At 37.0% G+C, this 23,292-nt stretch overlaps 1 protein-coding gene across 18 annotated transcripts in view; it reads right to left on the bottom strand.

Moving 5' to 3' along the window:
- The window catches only part of Znf438 (zinc finger protein 438), a 138,486-nt gene that overhangs the window by 48,011 nt on the left and 67,183 nt on the right, over nt 1–23,292 (bottom strand). For 13 of the 18 annotated variants that reach the window (XM_085698934.2, XM_085698938.2, XM_085698935.2 and 10 more), the window contains one exon: nt 15,919–16,143. The exons of 3 other annotated variants lie outside the window; for them this stretch is intronic. The gene's annotated coding sequence lies outside the window, so the exon portion shown is untranslated. Of the gene's footprint in view, nt 1–7,932; nt 8,004–14,199; nt 14,297–15,918; nt 16,144–23,292 lie in introns of those variants that run through there. 2 more of the 18 variants (XM_085698941.2, XM_085698933.2) reach the window with 2 other exon arrangements.

Raw genomic sequence — 23,292 nt, 5'->3', positions numbered from 1 at the left:
TTATGGTTCCCTTTCACTCAGTACTTTGACCTGTACTTTGCTTGAACTATGCATTTCAGATGAGCATAACTGTAGCCATGTTTTACTTACACCAGTTTCAAATGTGCCTTTAAGTGTGACACCTGCTCACTGTGGTTTTTCTTTGCTATGGCATTATTAAATCTCACTAACACTGTTATTAGTTTGATTCCACTGCTTCTTTCTATATTTCCATGTTTTCTTTTCAAGCCTGGACTCTTCCATGAACTATACATTAAAATTTCAATGACTGCCTGGACAGTACCCCGAACTCTCTGTTATTCTGCCAGACCAATCCATCCTCATTCGTTCTGTTCTCTTATCTTCTATGTGGTGCTGAGGACATCAAGTCAGGAAGAAGACACCATAATAATCACATTCTTTTAGTTCATTTGTGTCATTGTTACTGCAGAAATCATTTCTGAGTTCCACATTGCTGCCAAGTGGCTATTTCAGAATGTCTCAAATGGCAGACCATAAAGAGACTGTACCATGTTAAGGAGCCTGAATTTCATTCCCAAGAAATAGGTTATTGGTGGATTGGTGAAAGTCTTCAAGGTATGTGTGTGTTCATTGGGGCAGGGAAAGGCAGAAACATAGAGGTGACGATTTTTGTAACTTAGCAACTCAGCTCTGTTCTGTCTAGAAGGTATCTGTAGGTAAGTTTGACAAGGCAGGACTAGAGTCCAGGCAAGACTGATGAGATACCGAGAGATGGCCTTGCATGGGTGACAGAAAAGAGCTAACACATTCAAGAAATGAAGAGTGAATAAAACCTGCAAACTCTAATTGAGGCAGAAATTCAAGAGGAGGTAATTTGTAAGGAGGAACCCATGTATTAGCTGATTCATATAACCTTGAAGCATGGTATAATGCTACCTTCTGAATAATCAAAGAAGCATATTTTTGTGCTTTCAGCAGTAGGTCTATTCTGATAAGTCTATTATTTTCCTCTGCCATTCTTTGAATCACTTGAGATTCATCAACTAACTATATATACCTTCAACGTCCCAAGTCCCAAGCTAGGTACTTCTACAACTTATTTTGTTCCTTTCAAAAGATTAGATTGATAAACTATGACATCTGATTTCCAAATTGTGTTGACCAACGAGCACAAAATTTACATATCATAAGATCTCTTACCCACAGGGATCTCAAAGTCACATACAATATCATGTCATTTATTTTGTTCAATTTTTTATATGTTTCTCTTCAGAAGAAAGGTATACAGGAAGAGATGGCCACCTTCTACAGATGGAACAAAGGAGACTTAGAATAATCTAGCCATATATCAAGGCCACAAGAAAAGGACAATGAAGCCTAAGTCAGGGTCTGTCTGCCGCTCATGTGAAGGTCTTCTGCTGGCTCCATAATTTAGATGTAGACTTTACCAGCCCTGAAATGTGAGCTCTGCATAACAGGCAGGTGGAAAATTGGCCATTCAGAGAAACACTGTGGACGGGAAGCAGACTGCTGTCAAACCCCACCAGCACCCTAGGATTGAAAACTGGCAGTCAATGCTCCATCAAGCTGTTCATTCCCAGGGATTTCTGATCCTCAAGCTGGAGGAGGCAATCTGGACACAGAACAATTGGCTTTGAGTTCCACAGCTACTGTACACTGAATGAGATTAATAAACCTTTGTTTCTTTCAAAAAAAAAAAAAGATTGGTCATAGAGAAATGTGATTCTTTTTTCATATATACATAAAAAACTGTACTAATTTGACAATTTCTTTTTGTATATACATATTTGTTTCACTAATGAACAACTGAAACCTTTGCAATCAGAAGAAAATATAACTTACTCTTTGTTTTACAACAACATAATATTAGAAAACAAGGGCAATTTTCAACAGTGTTTGGCTGCTTATTCTTTTATTTCTTTGTATGGAAAGCACGGCTACCATGTGGAATTTCCATACATGAACTCATGAAATCTTTTAATTAGGCAAAACATGCCCCTCAACCACCCACCACTTTTTACTGGTGTAATGAGTCAACACCCTTCCATCAAGCATCATGGGATGGGCATTAATAATTTATCTGCAGTCACCCAGTGATTTCACACTCAAGCATCTGACTCCAATCTAACTCTATTTCAGTACCCATCCCTAAACTCCCCTAGACTTTTCTTAATGCCTAGTAACCACCATTCTACTTTCAATTTCTGAGATCAACAAGTTATGTTCCATGTGAGTGAGACTGTTAGTATGAATCTTTATTTCATGTATTATCAAAATCCATCCACATTGCTCAGCTGTCAGGGTAGCATTCTTTTAGATGGCTCAATAATATTTCATGATGTGCCTGTATGTTTTCTTTATTCAACTATCACTGACCGACAGACTGTTTACTTATTCTACCTGATATGACAGTGCTCAATAAACACGGCAATATAGATGTTTCTTCAAGATGCTAGATTTATTTCTTTTGGAGAATTTCCCAGTAGTGGGCCTACTGGGTCATATACTAGTTCTATCTTTAACCTCTAGATCCTTCACAGTGCTTTCCACAACGGCCATATTAATTTACATCCCCATTAACTGTGAGGTTTCCTTTTCTTTCATGCTTTTGTCAACACTCACTGTCTTTTGTCTTTTAGGGAGGGCAACTATTCTTACTGGGGTGTGGTGATGCCTGACTGTGGATTCATTTACATTCCTTGGGTGGTTTAATGATGATGGAGGTCTAATGGTTCAAATAGTAAATGTTCTTTTTAGGTTCACCAACTTGGAAACTTGGTCTCCAATTGGTGGCACAATTTTGGTGGTTTTGGAACCTTTCAGAGACATGGAGCATTGCTAGAGGAAGGACATTTCTGGGGATGAATTTTGGGGGTTTATAGACCCACACCAATTCCAGTTCACTTTTTCTTCTGTGTTTGTGGTTGGAGATCTGATCTCTAAGTTTCCTGCCCTGGCTGCCTACAGCCATAACCTCCCACCCCTATTATGGACTTTCCCTTTGTAACTGTAAGGCAAAATAAACTCCTCTTACATTAGCTGCTTTTGGTTATGGTGTTTGCAACAACATAAAGTAACCAAACACAGTAGGTCTACAACATGTTTTAAATCAGATTATCTACTTGCCAGCTCTCATAGTTTCTTCTGGTATCAGCAACATCTGATGGACACACAGTTTGTACAGGTAGACTTTTCAGTCTGACATTTTCTTTCCTGGCAGAAACTTTTTTTAGTTTAATGTAATTTAATTAACTGATTTATTTGCTGTCCAAAAAACTGTTGTTCACTCCAAAGTCCTGAAGCATTTCTCTGTTTTCTCTTTTATTTCTTTCATTCTTTCTTATTTTCTTATTTTGTTTCTTTATGTAGATTTGCAGTCAGTCTGAGAATTCACTCTGTAGATCAAGCTGGCCTCGAACTCACAGAAATCCACCTGTCTCTACCTCCTGAGTGCTGGGATTAAAGGCGTGCACCACCACCGTCTAGCCCTTTTCTGTTTTCTTTTAGTTCTTTTGTATCTTAAATTTTCAAACAGCTTTGAGTAGTTTTTAGAACTGGTGAGAAGAAGGAGTCTATTTTCATTCTTCTAACTATAGATGTCCAATGGTTTCAACACTGTCTATTGAGAAGATAGTCCTTCCTCTACTGTGTGCGGTTAGCAACTCTTTTGAAAACTGGCTGTCTATAGATGGGTAGGGTTGTTTATTACAATCCTTAGGTATGCTGTGTGTCATGCAAATACAAAGAAAGCTGTCTCACCACTAGAATTTTCAGTATATTTTGAAGTCCTATTTTGTACAAGTATCTTTGTTCTTTTCACTCAAGATTGTTTTGGCTTTTTAGGATCTTTAAAATAACTTTAACTGTACCCTCAGCATGTTGGTATCTGGGGTGGAAAACTTGAGAGCTACAGTTGACTGCCGTAGAAAGTGTGGCTGGATTTCAGTCAATTTATTTGAAAAATATGCAGTGTAATTAGCATACTAACACTAAAGAAAACACTGAACCATATCATAATGCAACATCTCATGATTAGCTAGGATGAGAGTTCATTATACAAAAATAGCAGAGGTAAAGAGGAACTAAACAATAACATAAAACTTGATTTTAGTTTTCAAACTTCACACAAAAGAAGTCCTATGCATTCAGGGCACCATGGCAAAGCCTCCACACTTCCTTCAAGGTATAAAAAGATCTGTAAAAGTCTTAATCTGGCTTTTTAAAAAAACTTGAAAAACTGAAGTATATTAAAGTAGAAAAATCTAACAGAAAAAAGAAAACAAACAATGAAACCATCAGTTACAGCAAAATCTATCATAATGAGCTTAACAAGCCGCACATATAACTGCTCTGAGTATTAGTTACTATAAGGTATTCAAAGACAACTGACTGAACATAAAATCTGATGCAGTGGTAACTTGAGAAAGTGACTTCATTATGCTGGAAATGGAAAATTTCCATTTCTTTCTTATTGATGGACTCTAAGGTAGGCACTGCTTACCTTTGTTACATTTCCTTGCCAAATTTCCTAAAAAGAAATTTAGGTAACAAACCTCAGAAGAGACAATGTCTTGTTCCAGGCCTTGCTGATGTCATAGCTTGCTGACATTAGGCCATGCTGAGAGTCTGTGTGGTATGTTCTAGCATGTTTGTACGGGAATTGATCCCAAAATTCAGCTTAGTTGTTGATCTAGATTAGCATTTCCAGAAAACTATTCCCTAGGAAATAAATATGTCATACATCATCAGACAGACATCCTGTTATCAGGATAAATGTCATAGTAAATATGCCCAGTAGATATTAAAATGTGAAAGTATTAAATTGGAAATACAAAAACAGGCAATGAACCTTTTGGTGTCTTAAAACCAGCAACTTTTGAGAATGTTTGCATCCTGTTGCTGAGACTGAAAGCCCTGTGCATAGTGGGTATTTCTTCTCTTTGAACAACTTTCCTAGCTTATTGTTTGAGACAAGAGCTTGCTTTGTAGACTAGGCTAGCCTCAGACTTGTGATCCTTTTCATCAACTGCTTCAGTGACAGGCTTAACCATGCAGCATTTACCCAGGCTCTGTTTTACATGTTGGCACATGTCACAGTTCTAGCCTGGCTGGCAGCTGACCCTTTGACAGACCTTTTTATGTTTGATTCTGTTGTCATCTCATGCTTCTTGATTTTAAAGTACAACACTGCAGAAGCTTTTCAGTTTCAGGAGGTCCCATTTATTAATTGTTACTCTCAGTGTCCTTTGCTTTACAGAAGCTTTTCAGTTTCAGGAGGTCCCATTTATTAATTGTTACTCTCAGTGTCTGTGCTGCTGGGATTATATTTAGGCAGTGGTTTCCTGTACCAATGCATTGAAGTGTACTTCCCACTTTCTCTTATATGAAATTCAGTGTGGCTGGCTTTATGTTGAGGTCTTTGATCCGTTTGGACTTGAGTTTTGTGCATGGTGATAGATATGTATCAATGGAAAGAGATATTTTGATTGAGGGATCCTTTATGGGGTTAGCAAGAAACCTGGCTCTAGAAAAATTCCCAGAAATACACAAGGATAACCCCAGCTAAGACCCTAAGCAGTAGAGGAGATGGTGCCTGAACTGGTATTGCCCTGTAGTCAGACTGATGATTACCTTAAATATCACCATAGAACCTTCATCCCACAACAGATGGAAACAGAGGCAGAGACCCATATCAGAGCACTAGACTGAGCTCCCAAGGTCCAGTTGAAAAGTAGAAGGAATGAGAATAAGAGCAATGAGGTCAAGGCCATAAAGGGTTCATCCACTGAAACAGTTTACCTGAGCTAATGTGAGCTCACCAACTTCAGCTGGACTGGGAAGGAACAAGCATAGGACCCAAACTAGTTCCTCTGAATGTGTCTGACAGTTGTATGGCTGGGGCAGACTGAGGGGTCACTGGTAGTGTCACTGGGATTTATCTCTACTCCATGTACTTGCTTTTTAGAATCCTATTCTCTTTGAATGAATACCTTGCTCAGCCTAGATGTGGTAGGGAGGGCCTTGGAATTTCCAAAATGGGAAGTGCCTTACCCTCTCTTAGGATTGGGGGGTGGAGTAGGAGGATGTGTGGAGGGAATGGGAGGAGGGAAGGGAGTGGGAATTTGGATTGGTATTGTTTTAAAAAGAATCTAATAATTTTTTTTTAAAAAAAAGAAAAAAAAAGACTTTAGATTTGACGCTAGAACAGTTAATGAATCCACAGGAGACAGCTCTTCACTAGAGCTCTTTTTAGTCTGGTGACAATATTCCACTGGGCATTTGTTCACTAATGGGCATTTGTCAACTTTAGGTTATCAAAAATAAATATAATAAATGTATATGTTCAATTTCTGTACAGGTAAATGGTTTTTTATGTTGGGTAAAAACCTAGGAGTAGCACGCTATTTCACTTTATAAGCAACTGCCCATTGAAAGTGGGTGTGCTGTACTTCATGCTTTAACAGCACAAACTTGTAAGCAGTGATGGGATTCAGGACTTCTCAAGATTAAGAGAATCTAAATAACAATGTTTAATTTTGTTAAAATAATAAAAATCTATTAGTACTATATTGTAACTGGTAATAGTACTCCCCATGAACTCGACTGTAGCAATGTTGTTCCTATCTTAATCTGTTCTGTCTAAAAGGTGACACCTGGAGCTGGGGCTCAGTGCTAGACCTCTTGCCTGACACGCACAACACCCTTGATTCAAACCCTGCTCTGCAAAAAAAAGGTAAAAATAAAAATTTCAAATCATAAGGATTTGGTATTAAAGGATCAGGGTAGCTAAAACTTATCTATATAATAAATTTTGATCTATTTGGAAATTTTCAATGCTTATATTAATGTTTGCACTAATACTAGTATTTTCTTCTAAATAGTTGTGTATTAAGTAAAATGCAAAGAATTTTTTTACATTTTAAGCGATATTTCTTCCACTCTTCAGACCTGTTATGGTGGTCTTCTCAGAGGTACGACTACTGGCCAAATAAAAAATGCTAAAACACAGGGCTGACTATTAAATTTTAAGGTCATATTTAGCCCAATCCCCTGTGTGTAAAACATTAAAAACTCACTGCATCAGTAGAGTTGAGTGGGGAGAGGACCACTCTCAACTGTGTTGCTATATGTGTGTATGAGTGTTTTGCCCATGAGTATGTCTATGTACCACATGCATGCCTGTGTCCACAGAGAATAGAGGAAGGCACTGAATTCCCTGGAACTGGAGATATATAGATGGTTATAACCTACAATGTGGATACTGGGAACCACATCCAGGTCTTTGGAAAGAGCAGTAAAGTACTCTTGATCTTGGAGCTACATCTCTAGCCCCTATTTCTTCTTACTGTAATGCATCTTTAGTTCTTACAACTTAGAAAATGATAGAAAAATAATATTTAACTTATTAGTTGAAGAAAATGTTAAATTGGATTCTGTGTGTTATAAATATTTTGTAAAAAAATCAGTATTTAAAAACAGGGTGCTAATATGGAAGTAAAGATTTCTAGAATTATTTCAAAAGAAACGTTCATTATATCTTTGTCATTTCAAAAATAAATAATAGAAAAAAATCAGAATAGAATATACGTAAAAGGTAAATGCTAGGTTTCCTGTTGCAAGATCTGTTGCAAAATGTGTATACATCCATGTCTCTGTGTTCCATAAGTAATGCCTGTGTTCTTACCTAGACAGGTTAACAATGTTTTGAAGTCATTTTCTGCCTCAACAAAGGCAGGAAGTTCAGAAAAAGTAATTCTAGCTCAGAACCTCGCTTCTTTATCCTTTACAAGGTTTTGTTTTGTTTTTTAAACTTCCTTCAACTTTTGTGGCTCTAACTACAATGTTAAACTGTTATTTTCAGTCTGGTTGTATTTTCCTCCAGTTCCAGGGTAAAATATTCACTGCCTACACATTCCATTTGGTTACCTATGGGCAAAATGCTTCACATACCTCCAACAAAGCCACTCTTCTGCTCCACCCCCATGCTGTTGCCCCAGCCAGAAGGTCTTCTCTTCCTGCCTTCTAGAGTTTTCTCCTGCCTTCACTCTTTCATCTTTTGTACCAAGTCTTTCTGTACAGCTAGAAATAATGTTTTCAATTTTCATTTTTAATTAAAACTTTTAAATCAAAGCTGTATTTAATATATTTATTTTATTTTAAAGATATAGACATCACATTCTCTTGCTCAGAGACAAACACATTCAATTCTTAGCATTTAAACCTTATTTGATCAATATTCAGATATCAATACATCCACCTGTGTATGTATATAATTTTATTTCTGGATTGTTCAGTTTTAGGTAATATCTACTGATGCCTTTCCATGAAGAATGAAAAATGACCATCTCTCAATCAACAAAAACAATGATTAATGACGATTAAAAACAATCTCTAAGTATAGAATTTTAGACTGAAACTGAAAAGCATTATTCCAGTCTCCTCTGGTTGACAATATCAGTATAAAGACAATGAAGATTTCAATGTTTTGCATATAATTTATTTATTTCTCTATAGAAATCATGTTAAGCTTTTAAAAATTATTTTATTTTATTTTGACACAGGGTCTCAATATTGTAGCTCTGGCTGGGTTGGAACTTACTATGTAGACCAGGCTGTCCTGGAACTCATAGAGATCTGCCTGCCACTATTTTCTCAAGTGCTGGGATGAAAGGTGTGTCATGCCTGGTCAATGTTAGAAAATTTTATAATGACGTATCTCAGTATGTTTTCATCCATTTATCCAATGTTTGGTGGGCCCTTCTGTGTGAACTGTACAGCAAAATTCTGTTTTAAACATGTAGTCTCTTGAAGTTTTTAAGTGTCAGTACTGGGTGGAAAGTATAAGGACCTGATTTAGTTTACAGGCCCACGTTTAAGTGTAGAAGCAAATTAGAACAATTGAAAAAGACAGAGGGTGTTGACTTCTTGCCTCCATGTGTACAAATAAAGTGCATATTCATGTTCAATTGATGCTTTATTCACAATAGTCAGGTAATGGAACTAGACCAGATGTTCGTCAAATGATGATTAGGTAATGAAAATAAAGTTACACACACACATGCACCACACACACACACACACACACACACACACACACACACACACATACACACACACACACACAGAGAGAGAGAGAGAGAGAGAGAGAGAGAGAAATTTTATTCAGCTAAAGAAAAATTGAACAGCACAATCTGCAGCAGAATGGATCGAAATGGAAAATATTATACTAAATGAGGTAATATAGACCCTATAAAGGCAAATTCACACATTCACTCTCATATCCTAGCTTAAATTCTCAGATTAGTGTATTTTTAACTTGGCGTGTTTGCAGAGACCAAGGAGTTAGAAACAGAGGGAAAGGGCCTTAAAAGAGGGATCAGTAGTAGAAGACACATGACAAACTAGGGGTATAACTGAAGGTAGACAGGTTTAAGTGGAAATGGTAGCGGAGAGGGTAGAGAAGAAGGGGTAAGGAAGAGTGTTAAGCAAAACTAAGTATATATGAAAAAAGCCACATGAACACCTACTATTTTGTAAGCTTATTAAAAATAAAGGCATAAAAATTGAATAGAGGTACCCTCTGTGGATAGATAACCTAGAGGAAATAATGGGTTTTTAAACAAAAATTCTAGTGTCAGGTATAGGATATCTCCCTATAAGCTGCTGCTCAGGGAGGCTTCAGAGGCTCATAATCCAACATGGGTTATTGCTAGTGCTTTTGGTTACCCACCAGAATTAAGACATCATACTTTGGTGACAGGACAGAGAGAAATCGAACTGGAACTGACCTGGAAAATTCCTCCCTAAGATCTAGCATTCATAGTACTAGCAGGTGCTATGTAGGATACTGAAGGAAAGCAGTCATCAACAATCCCACACAGCTACTGAAAATCATGTAAACTGTAATACCAAGATGAGGCAATGGTTATAGGGGCAACCAATTGCTTTCTAAAGTTGGACTGGCCCACAGGAGGGAATTCACACCTGGGATTTGTAGAACTGGTCAAAGATCCATGGCTCAGGAGCTCACAGGCTCACAAGAGAATATACTACTGTTGTTTTGCTTGATGAACATGTTTCCAAGCTGCCTTTTAAATATTTATGTTTATGTCCATAGATAAGTGCTGCTCTCAACGTTGGTGAGAAATAAGCTAATTTTGCAATGAGCAGTTTTAATTCAGAGACTCATAACTGATTAAGATGCTAAGAATAAATAACTGTTGAGCATTCAGTTCAAAGTGGGACATCTTTACCAACCCTTCCTAAACTTGAAGCCCATCATGAAGAGCAAGTAGAAAGAATATAAGAATAAAAAAAGGAAAAGATGCTGAAAAACAATGTCTTCTAGATTTTAGTCATAAACTCATTGAAACTGTGGTTGTCTGTACAAGGTCTGGAGAAGATGAAGCCCATCAACATTCCAACAAGGATGAAGAAGGAGCTCATAGGCCCTATCAACCCCTCCTGAGAGACTACTGTCAGCTAAGTATTTTGGGTACATGTGATTTTCTTTGTGGTACAACTACTAGCAGGTTTTCATGCTCCAATAAATAATTTCCAACCCATACTCCTACAAACTGCAGTAGGTAAACTCAGTGGATCACATAATACAAAAAGGAAAGAAGGGAGGGTTTCAACAGAAGAAGGAAAAGGTGGAGTAGTTATGAGGCTGATAATGACAAAAATACATTATATACATATATGGAACTGTCAAAAATATTTAGAAATAAAACTATTAATGTAAGTAACAACATAAGAAAATATTTTAAAACTACTATTTGGGAAAATTGTGGGCATCTTTTTCAGTCAGCTACAAAAGCCTCATAAACTCTAACATCTGTACCTCCATGTTTCTCTGGATTTTATATGGATGCGACAGATCATTTTGTTGATACACAAACCCTGACAATGAGTGAAAAGCAGGGTTCAGAGTCTAAGGGCTTAGAAGAGTGAGTATAAAACTCCAGTTGTAGGACAGTGTGCTGCCCATATCCCCGAAAGAAAAGTGGGTTTAAGAGGCCTGCCCTGATAGTACCAGAACATTCTTGCTATGAATATAAAAAGACAAAGTGATTTCTTAATTAAAAAACAAACTAGATTAAAAAAATAAGTAGAAAAAAATCCTACATACTTTATTTGAAGAAAGTATTCTTTAAGCATTTTTGTGTAGTTCTGAGGTAATTTTCTAATTATAGCATCATGCTTCCCTGACTAATAAGAAATGCTGGGTTGACTGAGGTATGGCCTAGCCGAGGATCAGGTGAACCCAATTAACCCAATTTTATCTTGCACATCCTAAGTGATTTATTTTCAATGTACAATGTTGTTCCCTAAGTCCTTTAGAGTGCAACAAGAAAAATCCATAAACAAGCTCTGAAGGCCATGACATTAATTTTGCTGTCATTCTTATGCCTTAAGTGTATATCCAAGACTACAAAAATTCTTGTCCTTTGGGAAAGAAGGCAAATCTGAAACTAATTATGGCAGTTATTATCATAATAATATTAAATTAAATGCTATGACCTTAGAGAAATTTATTTTGGTACAATTTTGCTAATGAACACATCTTCTCAAATGAGATTAGCTCACTCATGCCTAGAGCAAAATGGTTTGAACAGAGGCCTAGCAGAACAAAACCACCATACAAAACTTGGAATTTCCATTCTCATAAGGCTCAACTGGAAAGTCTGATGTAATGAACTTGGCACTCCTGGACTTGTTTTACAGAAAATGTGGTATCTGTTACAAAGTTTTATTTAAGAGTCAAAAACTTCAAATGCCCTTGGATGTAATACTGAATGAAGAGTCTTATCTGTCATAGTTATTGCCTCCTATGGTCATTCATTACTACTTCCTATTGTCATCTGTTTGCTGGGAATTTGCTTATAGTCAACATCTCTATTTGTTGAAAGTTAAGAGGGAAAGGAAACACAGTATTCCAACAGCTTCTTTCTATGATTGAGTTTTTAAAAGTCCTCTCTGTGTGTGTGTGGGGGGGGCATGAACATGATACAGTGGGTATGTGAAGGTCAGAGAGCTACTATGGATGTCAGTCCTTACTTGGTTGAAACAGTCTCTTGTTTGTTCCTCTGTATGACAGGCTAGTTGGCTCACAACCTGGGCATTCTCCTGTCTCCACTCTTTATTATGACACAGGAGTTCTGGGATCTGGGATTACTTATCCATGTCACTGGGTCTGGTTTTGTATGGGACCTAGAAATCCAAACTAAGAACCTCACATTTATATGTCAAGCGCTTTTATCGACTGAGCCATCTCCTCAGCTCCTATTCCTAAGCTTTAAGAATCAAGCTGCTTTATGTATTGTGAGGATAAGATGCACGAGTAGCAACACCCAAGCTCAATGAGATCCTGTTGGCTCAGGTTCCTAGAACCTCAACATCTGAACTGAGCTTCAGGTAGGAAAGGAAGCCCCCTGACCTGGCATGAGGACATGTTTGCTATTGAGTTCTCCAGGGCTCTGAAATTGTGTAGATACTTACAGACTACGATTGGCTTGCTTTAATTCTTACAAGTGCTTGAGGACAGGGATTAGAGCTGAGGTCAGTGAAAGATGACTCTGATGGGCAGTGAGGGAAAATTAGGCAAGTAAGACTACCAACCTTTGTGTTACAACCGATGAGCAGGAAAAGATGTTGAAGTTGCAATCACAGAAGAGAAAATACAGGCAGAAAAAAACCCAGTGGCAATAGAAATGGAATGTGAAGAAATAAATTCCTTAAATTCTATTGAGACACAATGACATAAATAACCACTCAAGAGCTGGTTCTTTGTGTATTTTCCTGAACTCAGCAGAGATGTTTCTAGACAGCTTGCTCAATGCCGACGATCTTGAACACCACTAATTAACAACTAGTGTTAAATGGTCCTATTGCTGATCAGATACAATCATGAATTGAGATAACATTAAGTACTTTAAGAACATCTTTTATTTGTCCAAACTTTAAAGTTAACTTTAGAATAAGATTTCATTTGATCTCCATGTTTTGAAAAAAAAATAAGATTTCACGTTGGTAATATTAACTGAATACAAGACACTAGGTCACAGAAAGGTGAGAAGAGTGTGGAAAGGCAGCAAAAGATTTCCACATCAGTTTACTGTAGGCACTCAGAGATAATAATTCAAAGGACACTGCAAGGAGAGCCTTCCTCACCTTCTATTTTCATTTCTTTGCTTAATAATTCTAATCCTCACGTTCCTACCCTAGAACATACAAGTTTTATTGAAGCTGCTCACCAACACTATTTCACCAATCCCTATTTCAACATATAGTTTGTACTTAAAACTGTAACATTTTTTAAACTTCTAACCTAGTGAATGAAACTTCTGAATTATTTTTTAAATGTTCCATTATACTTTGTCTTAATAGATTATAAAAATAGTAAAGGTATCGTGCCACAAGGACATGTGCTCAACTATGTTCATAGCAGCATTGTCTGTCATAGCGAGAACCTGGAAACAACCTAAATGCCCCTCGACCTAAGAATGAATAAGGAAAATGTGGTACACTTACACAATGGAGTACAACATAACAGAATAAAAAACGGCATCTTGAATTTTACAGGAAAATGGATGGAGCTAGAAAACATTATTTTGAGTGAGGTAACCCAGACACAGAAAGACAATTATCACATATACTCACTCATAGGTGATTTTTAAACATAAAGCAAAGAAAACCAGCCTACAAACCACAATCCCAGAGAACTTAGACAACAATGAGGACATTAAGAGATCAAATAAATCTAATCTACATGGAAAGTAGAAAAAGACAAGATCTCCTGAGTAAATTGGGAGCATGGGGACCTTGCTCACAAGTCTAAGTACATAATACATATAATCACGTATTAGATAATAACATTTGCTTAACAATAGATCATAAATAACAGTGGTTCTCTGTCAGCAAGCTTTTGTGTTGTTGTGACACGAGAGAAACAAGTCAAAGGTGGATGGATCTGTTTGACTCTGGTTCCACGGTTGGGAGGGCAGAGAAGCTCACAATATTGTGTTTAGAAAATACAGGAAGGACAGAGGGTAAGATATAATACTCAGGGACAATTCCTAGCGATCTACTTGAATCTAGCCCTCCTCCCAATCATGTCAATGTATGATGAATAAAGTAACTGTCTGGCATTAGGTCAAGGCCTCATGACCCAGCAGTCTCTGGAAACACTCTCAGACACCCAGAAGTGTGCCTTACTAGTAGTATCTCAGGTATCCCTGATCCAATCAGGTTGATGCTGAAGATGAACCACCACAGCTTTCATAACTATCACGAGCTGAAAAATTCCTCTTACCTAGAAAAATCACAGCATAAAGTCTGCAGTGAGCTAGTGTAAAGAAACCTGCCCAAGTCATGTAGGGACAGTACATACAGTCATGCAATGTATAGGACTTGGTAGTGACAGCCAATTCTGATGTTATCAAATCAGACATTTACTACATTACACTTACCATGGCCATTTCAGAATGGATCCCTTCTACTTACAAAAACAAAACCAAAAACAAAACCCAAAACCATTACTTTCACAGAACCCATGTGCAGTTTTGTGGAAGGATTCCAGAAGACATTGTTATCGCAGATAGGAGTGACAGCCATGTATAAGTCAGTGTCCTTGAAGACCTACTAATGGGACATAGAGTACAAGTAGAGGACAGCATTGTGGAGGATCTTCATCCTATGTAGGTCTAGGCTAATGTGTGCTTATCTTAGTTTTAAACAAAAAAAAAAGTAGTTAACTTAAAAGAGTTTTTAAAATCAAAAGGGAAGGCTTATAGATAACACTATTAAAATATTTTTGCTTAGCTCTATTATTAATGTTCTTGTGTTTTATACAGAGTTATTATGAATGACTAAATTTCTAAAATGTCAGTGAGATGGCTAAGCAAGTAAAGGTGCCTGCGGCTAAGAATCATGGCCCAAGTTCAATACCCAAGACCCACATGGTGAAGAAACAACTCCTGTTAGTTATCCTTTGACTTTCATATCTGTGCCATGGCATGAGTGCCAGCCTTGCCACATCAGAAAATAAGTAACATGTAAAAAATTTTTAAAACTTAACAAAGTTAAAAAGTAACAACACCAATAAATTAGAATAAAGAAATAAAGTAATTACCTAAATAAATAAATTGAATAAGTAAATAAAGTAAGAAATGAAATTTTAAAAGTAAATTGAGTTTCTCCTTAGGGTAGAGGCCAACCAGAGGAGACATTCCAGGAATGTGTTCTTATGCCTCACTTCCTTGCTGATGAGGAACACCTTCAGGTAAGTTCTATAAGTTCTATTCAAATGTCTTCCTTACAAAGGTATGCTAACTTCACTTTTCCTGTACTGTTTCCAGATGTAGATACACACAACACATGGTGTTAAATGTCTACAGAATTCAGTTAGGTGACATGCTGCAGGGGTTTGCAGTTAAAGGGGCAATAGACTATGCCACATAACACATGTGTGCAGTGGGCTATACTGTCCAGGTCTGTATAAGAACACTCCATCTACACTCAACAACCATGTGCTTTATACTAAGAGCAGTTAGTCACTATTGTAAGAGAGAGGAAGTCTGTAGCTAGAATCTAAGATACTTTTCTGTTCAAGGGCAAATACTTACTTTGATTTTCAAATAAGATAAACTTAAAGTACTTAAAAAATTATTTGTGCCTTCCTCAATTTCACGATGACATTATACTCAATAAATACTTTTCTAGAAAAATCAACTATAAAAAAAATCTATCCTTCAGCCATTAAAAATAAATTCAGAAGATAGTAGCTCTACTGAAATGACAGTATATGTAAGTTCATCAACTTTTTGTCTATGTTTTTCCAACTGAAAATAATTTCCATTTACTAATAGATCATTTAAAATATCAGTATAAAACTCAAAAGAAAAATAATCTAAAGAGACAAGTATTCTGACTTACCCAGATGAGCTGAAGTTCTGAGATGCTATATCGCCCTTGTACAATTTAGTTCTCTTCTCCCAATACAGATCATACTTATATTGATGTAATTTAATGTGTATCTTCCTCAGCAGACTCAAGACTCTACAAGGGCAGGGCTCACATCTGTCTTGATCCCATTACTCCAAGAGCCTTGGAGAGTCATAATTCAAATATATGGACAAATCGACTTTAAAGAATATAAACCTAAACAAAAGGAGATACAAGATTTTACAGATATTCTAAGAAAAAATACTTCTATTTATAAAGGTTACACAATCAACAAAATATACATAGTTAAACACAGAATGAGGACAGGAACAAAGAATACTTGCCCAAATGACTGACTGGTGCGACAAAATTAAAGCATATGTCCCCTAAGATAATGCTCCAAACCTCCACCTCCGGCCTCCCAAAACTAAACTCTGAGTCACAAAGGCAAAGCCTTTAACAGAACAAGTGACCTTTGAAAGGACTCTACTGCTATTATATTCTAAAGGCAAGCTGTTACTAAAATCAATTACTGCTAGATTGCTTCAAAATCCATCATAAGAAAAAAAAAGTCTAACAAACTTCCTTAATACACACACAGATACAAACAACACCCACACTCATACACTTACACATCAGCTTTTGCTCTTGATAATTAATGAGAAGAAGCCAAATCTTTACAATCACTAATGAAAATGTAAGGCTTTGGGGGTCTGTCAATATTTGCACAGCTGAATTTATTCATGAACCTGCATTCTAGCTTTGAGGCAATCTGAAGCAAGACAAAAAGTTATATTTTTAAAATCATATCAAAATAGAAACTTCCTGGGGCTAGAGAGATGGTTCAGCATGTAAGAGCACTGTCTGCTCTTGCAGAGGACCTGGGTTTGATTTCTAGCATCCCCATTTGGCAGCTCACAACTATCTGTAACTACAGCTCTAGGGAACTCAATGCCTCTGGGTTCCGCACACCAACACATACTTGAAAAAAACAGAGTAGTTATTTTATGGCCATAAAAATGGTTGGTGAAAATCATGCTTCTGTATGTATGTGTTCATCTTTTGTCAAAGCAGGATAGTTAAAAATCATAAGTTTATTTGTTAATTAACACAATCAATGACCATACAAACAAGTAATGGGAACTTCTATAAAGGCTCAGGAAGTATTTTCAGTTTTGTGGCTCTAAGATGCCCATTGTCTCTCACTACTCCTGCGAAAAAAACAACATAAAGAATATCTACAAAATTACCCCACCCTTTTCCTGAGTACTGAAACCAGACTGTCTAATTTTCATTTGTCACGAGCATAATCTTTTAGGTTTCTCCCCCTAATAATTCAGAAATGTAAAAGTCCATTAGTCAGACACGATAAAATAGGCCTTTAATCCCAGCACGTGGGAGGCAAAGACAGACTCTGAGTTCCAGGTCAGCTTGACCTATACAAAGAGTTCTAGGTCAGCCAGGGAAACATAGAGAGAAGCTGTCTGGAAAAAAAAGAAAGAAAAAAAAAGGAAGGAAGGAAGGAAGGAAAGAAAGAAGGAAGGAACCCCCACATTCTTAGATTACAGGCCTAAGGTGGCCTGTGAATTATAATCTGTTATCCTATATCAATGGTTTAGAACATTTGATTCATACTTCTTAGTATAGCAATCCTCAACTTGTGGGCAGCAACCTTTTTGGGGGTCATATCAGATATCCTGCATATCAGATGTTTACATTATGATTCATAACAGTAGTAAAAATTACAGTTATAGTATAACAATGAAAATTTTATGGTTGGGGTCAACACAGCATGAGGAATTGCAGCATTAGGAAGATTGAGAAACACTGATTTAGTAGCTAAGTATCCTTATCTTTAAGCCCATCCTAGCCCCACCCCCACATATGAGGAAGACCACCACCACCACCACCACTAGAATGAAACGAAGCTCTCAGATACAGGCAGGAGTAAGCTACACTACTAACATAGCAACTGCAGCAAGAATAAACAAACAAATGGCATGAATATTTTAGACTAAATGTACCAAGCAGTATTCTCAGCATGTGTTATTTTAATTACAGCCATGAAATGGGTATTTCTATGATCCCTATTTTACAAACAAAGAAACTATGGCACGAATGGCTTATGTGAGTTATCTAAGCTTACACAATGAATAAATGTGTTTGTGAGACTCGTGGACAGGCACCATGCTTTGTCTTTTAACTTCACCATTTGTTCTTTTCTTATAAAATTTCCATATTATGTGACAATTCTCAGAAATTAAAATTTATCATAAATTAAGCACATGTAGAAAACAATGTGATACACTTACCAATTAATAAACAGCTAAGCTTTGCAGGACAATGTGATATACAACAACTAATAATAAACAGCTAAGCTTTACTGAGCCTTTCTAGACAATAACAAAAACTGAAGGGCTCAGATGGAGGGGATTTCAGTGTTCGCATGGAAAGACCAGGCATCCAAGTCCCCATTCCTTCCTGTGTGCTGTTCACTGGAATAAACGTTGATGATATTGTCCCAGGAAAAGGGTGCCAAAAGTCACTAGTGCTATCTCTAAATGACTTCTGAACTTTCTTACTTAACTTTCCTTCCAGCTTTGCTGTGTGCAGAAGACACGTACACAGCTATACTGCTTGTCCCTTACTGGTATGCAAGCAGCAATGTTCAACTGCCACGGTGCAGTAAACTAAACCTGCACTCACTTGCATGCTGTCCTTGTTTCTATCATTTTTTTTAGCTTTGAAGGCTGCTGGTATTCCAAATCCAACAATGTGCAGAATAACAGATTCTTCAGTGGGCATTTGAAAAAGTTGGTGCTATTAAAATTATTTAACTAAATACTTAAAACTTATTTCAGCATAGTGTTATTTACTAAAGTGGCTTTTAGAAGTTACAATGAAAGATGGTAACTTCAAACAACTTCAGAATAAAAATACCAAAGAACTAGACATTTGAGCAGTTTGGCTGGCCAAGGAAATAAGAAATGGCTAAAAGTGAATTTATTCCAAAGAGCTGTCACTGGAAGGCAGCTATGTGCCAGACAACTACTTCAGAGTCTGCTTTCATTACTTACAGAAACATGAGGAAACTTAAATGGCAGATGATCTCCATAGCATCAGGCCAAGGACATAAGATATTAGGGTTCTTAAGAGGACAAGGCTCAGAGAAAAATTAATATGGCCAATGTTATAAAGTTGCCATATTTTCTTAAATTTTTGCTTTCTCAAAGCACTTGCCAACAGTAAGCTGCACAATTCTATAATATGTGTGACTAGCATAGTAAGAAAATGATACTTCCTAGCAGAAAGCAAGCACCCATGCTTCCCGAGGTGGTTTAAAATAATATGTATTCCAAGGGAAATTTTCTGGCTGAAATTTGTACTGCAACATTTTCATTTTCAAAAGCCACATCTCAGAGCTGTGGCTTACACTCTCCCTCTCACCGTCTCGGCCTCAGAGCACATCACACTGCATCAGCATTATCTCCTAAAAGCCTTTCTGACATCCATGCTTCCCCTTCTCCACTGCTGACCTCCTGGCACATGTTGCATCATCCCTTGTCGAGAAAACTACATACTCCAAACAGACTTCTGTGGGTTTTCATGGTCTGCTCTTGACTCACTTCACCCTCTACTTCTTGCCCCAGTTCTGCACCCCAGTTAGCCAGCCTTCTTTGAATGTCTTGAGCATAACAGCTTCCCCTCAATAGAGTATTTTTACATATGCTGCACTTGCTTGCTGTAATGATAAAATGCCTAAGACAATTAACTTAGTGGAGGATTTACTTTATTCATGGACTCTAAAGTTTCAGATGGTATTTGGCCTTGTCACTATAGGGTCAATAGTGGGGGAGTACATTTAGTGAGAGGAGGAATAGCAGAGGAGGCTGCTCCTCTCATGATGGGTAGGAAGCAAAAGGAGAGACAGAGAAGAAGGGGCGGGGGCTCCAATATTCCCTTCAAGAGCATGTTCTCACAGCGATCTAACTTATTTCCACTAGGCTCCACCTTCAAAGGTTTTCCTAGTTCTCAATACATATTTCTCTCATATTTATAATTTTATTTAATAATTCCTAGTACCAACAACAGAGAAGCTTTTGGAGAGTGGGCTCAGAGTTCTTTGTATTCAGCATCTAACATCTAGCATGTAGCATCACAACAGAAACCCAAGAGGAGCTCGATCAGCAATTGGTTATGATAAAACTGACATGCCACAAAGTCTCCTTTTAAAGGGTTATTCTATCTACAGCAAGAATGGCTATATTCCACACAACTACAGGCTAGGTTATAGGGTGCCAATCTACATATCACAAATCCTCCTTTGAAGTGTTCTATATACAATCAGAATGGATATATTCTACATAACCACTGGCTAGGTCACATGGTACTTTATGCTCAACCTTCTTAAGAACTGTCAGGCTGTCTGATGACACTTTATATATAATCCTCACTAGCAGTATATGAATTTTCCAGGTGCTAAACAATCCCAGAAATGCCCGTTTCTTCTTTTTTATCATATGGTACTGTGGTAATTCTTAAAAGACTAGTGACACTTAGTACCTTTTCATGTGCTCAATGGCAACTTGTTTTTGTTTTTTGTGTGATAGGGTTTCTCTGTGTAACAGCTCTGGATGTCCTGGAACTAGTTCTTGTAGACCAAGCTGGCCTCAAACTCACAAAGATCTGCCACCCGTGTACTAGGATTAAAGGTGTGTGCCACCACTGCCCAGTCCTACTCACTGACAACTAAAAAAAAATTATGTATGTATGTGTATATATTTAATTACCTTTTTTTGATGAGTTGTAAAAGTTTTTCAACTATTCTGGATACAAGTTTCTTACCAGATATAATTTGCAAATATTCTCTTTTATATCCCGGCTTGTCATTTCAGCCTTGAAGGTTCTTAATTTTGGTGCAAGCCAACTTACCCACTTTTAGTTTGTTACTTGTGCTTTGAGTATCAATCTTATAAATTATTTTGCATAACTCAAGTCATAGAAATGTCAACCCTTGGTTTCCTCTGAGAGTTTTTCAAATGTTTTACCTCTTATCTTCAGGTCTTTACATAACTTCTATTCCTTTTGTTGTTATTGTTGCTGTTGTTCTAGGACCACTTGGTGAAAAGCTATCCTATCCCTATTGATTTTTCTGGGCACCCTTATTGAAAAACAGTGTAGCAGAAATATCAGGATGCATTTGGATTCTTCCTTCTATTCTACATATCTCCTATCCTACTGCAGTACCATGCTGACTTTTTTATTATAATTTGTAATTTAAGTCATGATACTAAGAAGGATGAACCAATATTTCATCACTTCCCCACACCCCCAAGTTTGGCAACTCTAAGTACCTTGGATTTCCATTTAAATTTTAAAGATCAGATTGCCAATACATGCAGTATGAGAAAGTCCTGACTGCACAGCGCTTGTACTGAGTATGTAGGTTACTGTGTGCAGGACTGTCATGCTAACAATGTTAATTTTCCCACCTTAAAAACTTGGAATGTCCTTCCTAATTTAAGGCTTTAATTCTGAAATTATTATAGCATTTCGTGTTACAAGTCTTGAACTTCTTTTGCTAAATTTATTCTTGGTTTGATGCTACTGTAAATGTTGTTTTATTTAGTTATTTTCAGATTCAAGGCTAGTGCAAAAAATGCAATTGGTATTTATGCCTTGATACTTATTTTTTAGTATCACCATTTTTTCTTAACATGTTTCTTAAGAGATTTTATAAGCAAAATCTTGTGATACACAAATTGGGACCTCTTTCCTTGTCTATTTGTCCCAGTTAGAACCTTCAGAACAACACTGAATAAAGGTAGAGACAGAACAAAGACTTGTCCTTTTACTAACTTTGATGAGAAAGCATTTTAGTCTTCTACCACAAAGTACCTGAGCTGACATGATTTCACAGATGCCCTTCATCAGGGTGAGAAGTTCTCTTCTCATTCTTCTCACAAGAGGGACTTAAATGTCATTAAATGTATTCTCTGTGTCTATTAAGATGACACATGGCTTTTAAACACACACACACACACACACACACACACACACACACACACACACACCCATACATACACACACACGTTCCTTGGGGTTTTTAATGTTGAGTCAATCTTGCACTCCTGAGATTAACCCACCTGGTACTGATTTACAATTCTTTTAGTTATTTCATTTACTACACTAGTATTTTGTTGACTGTTTTTGCATCTGTATTTATAAGGGGTTGTCTAGTTTTCGCATGTGGTTTTATTGTTTAAATTCTACTTGGTCTTACAGAATAATCTGGGAAACATGTCATTCCTTTCCACACATCTGAAAAATCATGGACTACTGTCAATTCTTCCTTAAAATTTTGAGAGAATTCATCAGTATATCCATCTGAGCCTGAAAGAGAAAGAAGAGAGGAGAGGAGAAGGACAGGCAGGAGAAGAGAGGGGAGGGGAGAAGGAATATTGTGTGGGTTGAATCAACTGTTTCACATGTTAAAAGATCAAATTTTCTATTCTTGAATCAGTCCAGGTATGTTTTGTCTTTTAGGAATTACTTTTTTAATGAAGTAATCAGCAGAACATATTTGTTCTTAGGGTTCCTTTATAAGCCTTTACATTTTTGTAACAAGAGCAGTGATGTTCTGTTTTCAATGCTGACTTAGTATTTGGACTGTTGACTGTCATCTCTGTTGCTATGACCAAAGGTTCATTTTTTTCAATTGATTTTTCCAATTTTTCCAGTCATTGCTTTTCTCCAGTAGTTTTCATCATTTACTTGTGCTTTGTTGTTCTTGTCATTATTATCTGAGACAAGGTCTCATTATGGAGCCTTATAATTATTATTGTTATATTATTATTATAGTCAAAGTCTCATTATGTAGCCTTGGCTGACCTGTAATTTGTTATGTAGACCAGGCTAGCCATGAACAGGGATGGGCCTGCCACTGCCTTTTTAAGTGCTGGGATTAAAAGTGTGTACCACCACACCCCACTTGTGGTTTACTATTTATTATTTTCTTTCTATTGGTTGTATATGTGGTATTCTCTTTCTAGGTTGCTAAGGTGGGAGGTTAAATTTAATTTGGGGTCATTCTTTAAAAAATAGACATTTAGGGACTTTGGGGGAGATGGTTTTCATCTGGATCCCCCAACTCACATAAAAGTCAGATGAAGCAGTATGTACATCTGCAATCCTAGTGCTTGGTTAGATGGAAGGCAGAGACAGGAAAGCCTCTGGAAACTTGTGAACCAGAGAATCTGGAATGTGCAGAGGTGAGCAGAAATACTCTATTTCAAATAAGGAAGAAAGTGAAAATCAACATCTGATGCTGTCCTCTGATATCTATATATTTTCAGGGGCAAGCAT

The sequence above is a fragment of the Myodes glareolus genome, chromosome 14 (genome assembly GCF_982192425.1).
Source record: "Myodes glareolus chromosome 14, mMyoGla1.1, whole genome shotgun sequence".
In the NCBI taxonomy this organism is placed as follows: Eukaryota; Metazoa; Chordata; class Mammalia; order Rodentia; family Cricetidae; genus Myodes; species Myodes glareolus.
This window is presented reverse-complemented; position numbering and strand designations above follow the sequence as displayed.